Here is a 10778-nt window from a genome sequence, read left to right on the forward strand (position 1 = left end):
GAAGTTCCACTACGCATACCCACAAAAATGATTTTCGAGCCTGCGAAATTTCTTTTTTTTTTTCTTTTTTTCGACTTTGATTTGTAAGGGTTTTTTCATGCCCTAAAAAAAAATTTCATTTGATGGTAAAATTTCCATGTATACCCTGTCCGACCCAAAAATGTCCGCTAAAAATGTTTGCGATATTTTTTTGTTTTTAAACTGTTATCGCCAACGTTTTTAGCGGACACTTTTGGGTCGGACAGGGTATACATGAAAATTTTTTTAGTAAGTCGTGAAAAAAACCTTAACCCTTTAGGTCCGAACGGGACTTATATGTCCCGGCACATGGTTGAAGATACCTAGCCAGGAAATTAAGCGAATTTAATGGGCTTTATTTATCCCATTTCGTAGATAATGCCATTCTTAACGGTATTTCCTTCCGTTATTTGAAGTTGAATGGTAAACACGTTTTCATTAGTCAAAAAACAAACGCAAAAGTGGACGCGAATTTTGCAAGTGGTAGGTTTTTTTGCGATTTTTCGTGGTTTCTTATCTTCAAAGTTTACTGAAAATATATTTATTTATTGTGCTAGTGCTCTATTATTATATTAATGTAAGTAAGTATAAGTTGTTGTGTTATTTAAAAAAATTACTGGCATTTTTATCCTGGTGGGACGTATGTGTCTCATCAGTATTCTTGTCGGGCTCAAAGTGTCCCAGTCAGGATCAAATATGCCTTTTCTTGGATATTTATTGGAATAATTTAAAACTATTTTTTATTTATAAACTCTTATTGTTAATTTTGTACAGACGCATAATGCCTAAAGTGCTTGATAAGGATGCAATTGCTAGCATTTTGGAGTCATCTAATGAGGAAGATGACTTTTCGGACGGCAGTAATGATAACTATGGGCCTTCTGATAGTGAGGTTTTATCTGCTGATGAAAGAAGCATGAGGATGATAGTGAAGAGGATGCGGAAGAGGCTTTGCCAACAACGCACTCCACAGATTGTGCTCAAAACACCATATGGTCGTCTCCCAACCCAGGATTTGTACCAAGGAAAACATTAACCAGTTATCGACTTCCCGATATAAGCCAGCGCTTTGATAGGACTGACAATCCTTATAATTTATTTATGAAAATTTTCCCAGAAAGCCTCTTTATGCGTATTACTCAGTGCACCAATGAACGAATTGAGATAATGCGAAAATCAAAACCAGCATACAAAAACGTGAAACTAACAGATATTGGAGAAATAAAAGTCGTCATTGGTTGCATGATAATTATGTCATATAATTGTTTGCCATCTGTGAAACACTATTGGTCGAAACATAGTTCTATGGGAAACGATGCTATAAAATCGGCAAATCGCGGGATAGATTTCTGTTACTGGCATCAAAAATGAATTTTGTTTCATCTGAAAAACCTGAAGGAGCATCCAAGCTGTATTATGTGGAAGATATTGTGGAGTGCTTAAAGTCTCGATTTGAAAGTGCAAGGAACGAAAGTGCTTACCAAAGTATCGATGAAAGCATGACGAAGTTCAAGGGCCGTTCTTCCCTGAAACAATACCTACCATTGAAGCCTACTAAGCGCCGTATTAAAATGTGGCTCAGGTGTGATGCTCTTACTGGCTATACTTACGATTTTAATATCTACTGTGGGAGAGAAGAAGGAACTGTCGAGGGAACCCTAGGCGAGCGCGTTGTTAATCAATTAGCTGCAACAATTCGAGAAACAGATGTCACTTTGTGCTTCGATCGGTTCTTCACAAGTATCAATCTCCTAGAGACTACTAGTTATGCAGTGTTGGGAACCGTTATGACAAACTCAAACAAATGCCAATTATCGACGTAAAGCTGAACAAAGGTCAATGCGTTTTCCGAGCAAGCAACACAGGTTTGATTTATGATCGTTCTGGCGGAAAATATGAGAGCCGAAGGTCAAAAAAGAGCTGCTGTTAGTCGATCTGGTACATCTGGAAGAAAAAGGAAACTATCTGCAGGTCATCTTCCTGTTCCCATTGCTAAGCGAAGGCGTTGCACAAGTTGTGCACAACAAAATAGAGAAAGGCGAACAAGGACACTGTGCGAAGAATGCCAGATTCCTCTATGCAAGAACTGTTTTGCTCCTTACCATAAATAAAAACCAATTTTTTTATACTGTATTACTTGCTCATTGTTTTCTAAACGGGACAAATAAGTCCCAGTCAAAAATACTGACGAGACATATATGTTCCAGCCCCTCCCACCGCCTCTTTTTAACCGAATACAATTTTGATGGGACAAAACACTTATTTCCTCCACTGCAACTATTAAACATATAAAATAATTTGTATTTCCGTTAGCGCCTTTCCATACCGAAAGGGTTAAAAATCAAAGTCGAAAAAAAGTAAAAAACAAAAATGAAATTTCGCAGGCTCGAAAATTATTTTTTTTGGGTATGCGTAGTGGAAGTTTTTTTCTTGGGCCCAAATCCTATCGAAAAATCGATGGCGCGATATCGGTTAACTTTCGTCAATACAAATCGACCGACCCTAATATATGTGACCTGGAATCATGAAACGACCCTATTGTGCGAAAGCAAGTTTTCGAGAAAAACGTGTTTAAAGTTATGGTTTAGCTTAACTCTGTGGAGCGGTCGGCCGTTGTGAACGAATTTTGTAATTAAAATTTAAGTAACTTCCCGATAAGCTACAAGCTTGAAACTTTGAATATAGTTTAGAACCCGATGACAATGCAATGATCGCCGCTAGGTGGCGCAAGGATTGAAATATTTCAAAAAATCGTATTTGTGGTCCGATTTGGCTTTAAATGCGATTTGTGAAAAAACTAAGAAAGATAGAAGAGCGTTAAATTTCCTATAAGAATCAATCAAAAAGTGAACAACGGTATTTTCGCACAATAGGGTCGTTTCATGATTCCAGGTCACATATGTATCTTTGAATAAACAGCCATAAAGATCTGATAAGAAATTCTTGCTTTTTTTTTTGATGAAACACCCTTAACGTGTAATTAATGGTGACTTATAACCATAAAACCATAACCAGATAAAACAGCTGATCGAACCTACCTTATGGAAATAAATGTAATCGATTAATGATACCATAACGCTAACGCCATAACCATACCATAGCCAACCAACTAGTTTTTGGTTTCTCGCCATATCCATAGCCTAAAAATGTTTGAGTTGTTGAATTTAATAACTTTTTGTAGATTTTATTCATTGTTTTGGATACGTTATGTCTAAGAGACTTATTTTTTGTGGAATATGTTTGTAATTTTTTGCGTTTTCCTCATTTTTATGAAATTTTCACGATTTTTAGGTTAAGGCACCATTAGTCGATCACATTGGAGATGGTTATGGATATGGGTATGGATACGACTATGGCGTTAGGGTTAAGGAAGTTTAATTTGGGCTTTATGTACATACTAACATACTACATTGTAAACATGGTAAAAATTGTATTTAGTATATATACAAATACATTTGTAATATTTTATTTTATTTTTATTTTTTTCATGGTGGTTATTTTAATCAAAAGGATTTACAATCATTTTATCTTGTTTCAGTGTTTATCGCACCTAATTATATTTATATATATATATATATGTTTGCTTATTGTAATTTTTTATAACTTTTTATTTTTAATTAAAAATAAAAAAATATAACGTGAATATTTCAACACTTGAAACATCTACATTGACATTATTATTCTTTAATTATACATACTTTATTGTTTAATATTAATTTTTTTCTCTTTTTGAATTTTTATTAAATTTTTTTAGTTTATTTTAAACAATTTAATTAGCAAAATCTTTTTCATTACTATACGGATCTACTTCATAACAATAAAAGCCTTGTTGTTGATACTGTCAGTCAGAGTCATTGATAGTTTTTTTTTCGTTTTTTGGCTTGCGAGATTTTTTTTTCGGCCAATCCTCCTATAAATAAAATATAAAAAAAAAAAAAATAAAGTAATAAAAGCAATTAAATAATTTTCTAGCAAATAGCGCTTTGGCATTTAGCATACTTCGCTCGATTCTTCGTCTGACGAGTAAATGGTTTTTACTGGGTCCGAGTTTTTTTTATTGCTCGCATTATGGTTGTTTATATCCTTTTTACTAGTCGGTTGCTTTCTACCACGCCCACTTCCGCCACGTCTACCCACAGCTGTTGTTTCGTCTTCAGCCGCCAATGCGAATAAATCGCTATATTGCTTCTAAAATACAAAAATATATAAAAAACAAACGAAATAACAGATGTGACCCGGCCTATGAAAAGGTGGATTATGACTCAAAAAAAAAAAAATAAAACAGCTGTTAACAGCTGTTTCTCGCAATCTCTTTTTTGAGTCATAAGCCACCTTTTCATAGGCCGGGTCACATATGTACATATTTAAAAAGTATTTTTTGAATGGTGGGTGATAATATTTTGACTAGGGATCGAATCGTAACATACATAGATGCATATAAAACTTCAAAAACGTTTCAGTTTTTTAACGTTTATGTAATAAACGATATAATATAATTTTGTTTTCAACATATACGACATCCAATCGTAACTTTGAACACAATGGGCAATGTATGGTAGCTACCCCACGAGACACAAGCGCTCAAACAACACATGATTAACATGAAAAATAATATATAAAAAAATGTTAAGCTAAACGGTTTTATTGAAAACAATACTTACATGAAGTAATAATAATACTAAAAGCTAAAAATAATTAGGTATGTCCTAGGTATTAGTCATCACACTCCTCATCAATCTAGGGCGTTGATCAGACAAATAAATGCGTTGGGCGCGTGAACTTTCTAAAAATGTGAGGCGTATCATAACCCGATTAAGGTTCAGTTGGTCTTACTTATGCCTATCAATAGAAACTTGACGCGCCCAACGCTTTTATTTAATTGTGTGGTCAACGCCCTAGATTGGTGAGGAGTGTGATGACTAATACCTAGGACATACCTAATTATTTTTAGTTTTTAGTATTATTATTACTTCATGTAACTATTGTTTTCAATAAAACCGTTTAACTTAAAACATTTTTTTTTTTTTAATATTTTTATTTCAAGTTTTTAGTCTTTATTTAATTGTCTATTATTTCTCATGCTATTTATTTAGGTCTGTAGTTACGGACATAATTTTTATTGCCACTTTTAAAAGCGGGCCTAACAGAAGTAACCTTCCAATCATCAATGAAAAGTACCAGACGATAGGGACTTGTTGAATATCAATCTCAACGGAAAAACTAAGGAAGGGCAATTGTTCATCAAGACCGGCGAAAATCCGTCAACATCTGTCTGAGATGATGGTTTAAGCTCCAAAATCGCTTTACTAATATCCTCAGATGATAATAAAAGGGATCCGAAGTTTAGAGCAGAGTTTGGACTGATCGAAAAATCAGGGTACTGATTACAATCATCCCGTGAAAAATTTGATTTAAAGAACTCAGCAAATAGGTTGGCTGAATCGCTTGGAGTTTGCGCTGTGGTACCATCAAGGTAATGCCAGTGGGAATACTGGAGCAAACCCTTTTCGATTTTATATAATTCCAAAAAGTTATGGGATTAGACTTAATATTGGACTCAATATTATGGATGTAGTTGGCGTACAGGGATTTGTTCAAGTTATTGAAATATTTTACATACTGCTTATATTTCTTTGTGAGTTTAAATTTTTTAGAGTATTTATTTTTTAGATTCCGCAGTTTTAGTAAACGCTTAGAATACCATGGCAATTTGTAAGAACTTTGCTTTTTAACTGGAATCCAATCCAAGCAGTGCTTGAGCACGCAAGATTTGAAACTAGAAAAGCTATCTGAGGTATCAAGACCCCCAAGTAACTGCTCCCAATTTATATCAAGTAGAAAATCATTAAAACTCGGAAAGTCGCAACGAGAATAATTAAAAGTTATTTTACTTTCTAAAGGTACCGAGACAAAATTGTAGAATTTGAATTCAAAATGCAGGGGTAAATGATGCCCCTCCTAAGGAGTTATCGGATCCGTGCACTCGCAGACTTCACAACAAATACTAGATCCAATAGCCGATTTTGGGAATTAAAATACGTATCAATTGGACTTAAGTTAAGACTAAGAACATTATCAATGAAATACAATTCATGATTTGAAGCAAGATTATTCGGTGTGAGACCACAATTCGAAGCACTAGCTGACCATTGAACGTTAAACAGGTTAAAGTCACCAAGCACGCAGAGATGGATATCGTGTAGATCGTTGAGAATCAAATAAATAATATTATCAGCCTGTCCTTTGTATAGCTCAAATGAGCTGCGAAGTGGTACATACGACGCCAGTAGATGTAAAGATCGTTGCGAAGTAGGACCCTTAACACATATGAAAAGTTGATCAAGCAGAGAATCACCAGTTTAGTGGAACTAAAAATGCACACAATTGCCTTTTGAGTGCGATTAGTACACCTCCTCCACGAAGGCGACCAGTTTTACCAGCATCTCGATCTTTCCGAAAAACATTGTAAATATTTAAGTCAAAGAACTCACTGTCAAAAAAGTTTTCATTAAGCCACGTCTCAATGATAACAAAGACATCGTAATCCATTTGTGAACTGAAGTTATGCACGATATCAGACTTGGTCCTCATACCGGAAACATTGTGGAAATGTATTTATAGTCCACAATCATTATTATTGCACCTTACCCCTTCTGTTGTGGTTTTTTCTGAGCCTTTCGAAAAAACTGAAAAGGCTTTACAGTGACATTTTTAGGCCAAATATCCGAACTTAATAATTTATCATATTCAGACTCCGGCACCCCCCGTTTAAAGTTAATTCTATGCAGAGTAGAAATTGAGATGCCTTTTTTCAATAATCTAAAACACGAGATCGAAGTTATATCTAAGCTAATCTGTCTAGACACATAATCTTTGATATCCGCTTCAGATACTGAGGACGAAAATGAAGCTAGGTGTAGCCATTTAAGGCGAGCAGCAACGACGAGTTCTGTGGAAGCATTTGTACCTCTTATACAAACTTGGTTAATATTATTATTATTTTTCATGGGCCTCTTTTTCGGCACAGTCGCCCATTGCCCAATATTTACCTCACTAACCACACTAGCAGAGTACTAAGTTACTGAATGCGCAGCCACACCAGTCGAAGCCAAGCAAGCATTTGTATTCGCTTTAGCACAACCATTAGCAGTAGATGAAGAATCTAGTGAGAGAGCATTACCGGTGATTACAGCTGTCGACGCCACCGTAGACGCGTATGACAGCGATGTTGTTGTGAGTGTAATGGCATCATCAGCATGAATTTCATTATTTGAATTGAGTGATTTTTACTTGTATCAGGCAATGGTAAATCAGCTGTAATAGGCTGTTTAATAGATGCAATCGTGCTTTTGTTATTGTTTTAGTTCATTTAGTGACTCATTATTACAAAGACTCTTTCCTGACAATTTGTTACAATCTAAGTCCTCAATACATAATCCTTCCCATGACTTTACTCGACTCTGCGCCATGTATGCTTGGTCCTCCTCCAACTCCAAAATATTTTGATGTCACTTCTAATGGACTGTATGTAATATTTGTTCCATCTAAGACCACAAATAAGATTTTTGTGAATATCCCGATCCTTGCGCCACCTAGCGGCGACTTTTTTCATAGGTCGCTTTATATTCTTGTATGTATTATGTGTTCCAAATATGAGCCAAATCGTACCGCACAATAGGGTCGTTTCATGATTCCAGGTCACATATGTATCTTTGAATAAACAGCCCTAAAGATCTGATAAGAAATTCTTGCTTTTTTTTTTGATGAAACACCCTTAACGTGTAATTAATGGTGACTTATAACCATAAAACCATAACCAGATAAAACAGCTGATCGAACCTACCTTATGGAAATCAATGTAATCGATTAATGATACCATAACGCTAACGCCATAACCATACCATAGCCAACCAACTAGTTTTTGGTTTCTCGCCATATCCATAGCCTAAAAATATTTGAGTTGTTGAATTTAATAACTTTTTGTAGATTTTATTCATTAGGTTAAGGCACCATTAATCGATCACATTGGAGATGGTTATGGATATGGGTATGGATACGACTATGGCGTTAGGGTTAAGGAAGTTTCATTTGGGCTTTATGTACATACTAACATACTACATTGTAAACATGGTAAAAATTGTATTTAGTATATATACAAATACATTTGTAATATTTTATTTTATTTTTATTTTTTTCATGGTGGTTATTTTAATCAAAAGGATTTACAATCATTTTATCTTGTTTCAGTGTTTATCGCACCTAATTATATTTATATATATATATGTTTGCTTATTGTAATTTTTTATAACTTTTTATTTTTAATTAAAAATAAAAAAATATAACGTGAATATTTCAACACTTGAAACATCTACATTGGTATTATTATTCTTTAATTATACATACTTCTTTGTTTAATATTAATTTTTTTCTCTTTTTGAATTTTTATTAAATTTTTTTAGTTTATTTTAAAGAATTTAATTAGCAAAATCTTTTTCATTACTATACGGATCTACTTCATAACAATAAAACCCTTGTTGTTGATACTGTCAGTCAGAGTCATTGATAGTTTTTTTTTCGTTTTTTGGCTTGCGAGATTTTTTTTTCGGCCAATCCTCCTATAAATAAAATATAAAAAAAAAATACAGTAATAAAAGCAATTAAATAATTTTCTAGCAAACAGCGCTTTGGCATTTAGCATACTTCGCTCGATTCTTCGTCTGACGAGTAAATGGTTTTTACTGGGTCCGAGTTTTTTTTATTGCTCGCATTATGGTTGTTTATATCCTTTTTACTAGTCGGTTGCTTTCTACCACGCCCACTTCCGCCACGTCTACCCACAGCTGTGGTTTCGTCTTCAGCCGCCAATGCGAATAAATCGCTATATTGCTTCTAAAATACAAAAATATATAAAAAACAAACGAAATAACAGATGTGACCCGGCCTATGAAAAGGTGGATTATGACTCAAAAAAAAAAAAAAAATAAAACAGCTGTTAACAGCTCATAAGCCACCTTTTCATAGGCCGGGTCACACATGTACATATTTAAAAAGTATTTTTTGAATGGTGGGTGATAATATTTTGACGAGGGGTCGAATCGTAACATATATAGATGCATATAAAACTTCAAAAACATTTCAGTTTTTAACGTTTATGTAATAAACGATATAATATAATTTTGTTTTCAACATATACGACATCCAATCGTAACTTTGAACACAATGGGCAATGTATGGTAGCTACCCCAAGAGACACAAGCGCTCAAACAACACATGATTAACATGAAAAATAATATATAAAAAGATGTTAAGCTAAACGGTTTTATTGAAAACAATACTTACATGAAGTAATAATAATACTAAAAGCTAAAAATAATTAGGTATGTCCTAGGTATTAGTCATCACACTCCTCATCAATCTAGGGCGTTGATCAGACAAATAAATGCGTTGGGCGCGTGAAATTTCTAAAAATGTGAGGCGTATCATAACCCGATTAAGGTTCAGTTGGTCTTACTTATGCCTATCAATAGAAACTTGACGCGCCCAACGCTTTTATTTAATTGTGTGGTCAACGCCCTAGATTGGTGAGGAGTGTGATGACTAATACCTAGGACATACCTAATTATTTTTAGCTTTTAGTATTATTATTACTTCATGTAACTATTGTTTTCAATAAAACCGTTTAACTTAAAACATTTTTTTTTTTTTATATTTTTCTTTCAAGTTTTTAGTCTTTATTTAATTGTCTATTATTTCTCATGCTATTTATTTATTATTAATAAGTCATTGGACAAAAAAATCCTTATAGACTATAGAATCTACAAAGTATTACATACAGCATAATTGTCATTAAAATATACAGCTTAAAAAGCGGAATTCAAAATTATCAAAAAATCGGCTCTTGGAAGCGAAAAATCAAGAGAGACTTTTTTACTTAGTACATTGAACTCACAAGTAGCGCGATTAACAGGAGCATAACTAGCATAATTTGTTCTGAAGTTATCTCCATAGAAAGGAAAGAATTTCCGAAGACGTCGTTGAGGAACATAAAAGCGAATCCTTTCCAACAAATCAGGAAAGTCAATAACCCCCTTAATCACATTGTATACAAAAGTTAAAAAGAGTATAGATCGCTGACTCTCAAGTGACTTGAGCCCTAAGAGCATAAGCCGAGAAGAATAGGATGGCATGGGTTCTGAGAAGTTTAATGGACGAAGAGCATACTTCAGAAAAATTTTCTGTATCCTCTCGATTCTATTTATGGCTAACTGAGTATAGGGCCTCCAAATAAATACAGCATATTCAATGTGCGACCTTATAAACGAGGTATATAAAAAGGATCAGAAAATTTGGAGGTATTACGCCTAACAAAACCAAGCATGGAGTAAGATTTAGAAGTTACATAAGTAATATGACTATTAAAAGAAAACTTACTATCAAAGAGGACACCAAGGTCTTTCATCTCACTTACGCACTGAAGTTCGCAATCAGAAATAGTATACCTTGTGCGCAAGACGGAAGTTGACTTAGAGTAGGTCATATGGAAACATTTAGACGGATTAAGAGACAGACGTGAGTTCAGACACCACTGATATAATTTATTGATATCACTTTGCAACTTTAGAACATCATCAGGTATCTTGATTATTGAGAATATCTTCAAGTCATCTGCATACAACAAACAGAAAATGAAAAATAACGACTAATGTCATTAATAAATAACATGAAAAATAGTGGTCCTAATATACTTCCCTGAGGAACAC

The 10778-nt window shown here is 34.0% G+C and overlaps 1 long non-coding RNA gene across 1 annotated transcript; it reads right to left on the reverse strand.

Annotated features, from left to right (window-relative positions):
• Positions 1-3693: 3693 nt before the first annotated feature.
• LOC137242128 (uncharacterized) lies at positions 3694-7078 on the reverse strand. The gene is made up of 3 exons (XR_010950085.1): positions 6986-7078; positions 4018-4206; positions 3694-3928 (listed from the first exon to the last, which is right to left on the reverse strand). It is a non-coding gene; the product is annotated as an uncharacterized lncRNA (long non-coding RNA).
• Positions 7079-10778: the final 3700 nt, after the last annotated feature.

The sequence above is a fragment of the Eurosta solidaginis genome, chromosome 2 (assembly GCF_040869045.1).
Source record: "Eurosta solidaginis isolate ZX-2024a chromosome 2, ASM4086904v1, whole genome shotgun sequence".
In the NCBI taxonomy this organism is placed as follows: Eukaryota; Metazoa; Arthropoda; class Insecta; order Diptera; family Tephritidae; genus Eurosta; species Eurosta solidaginis.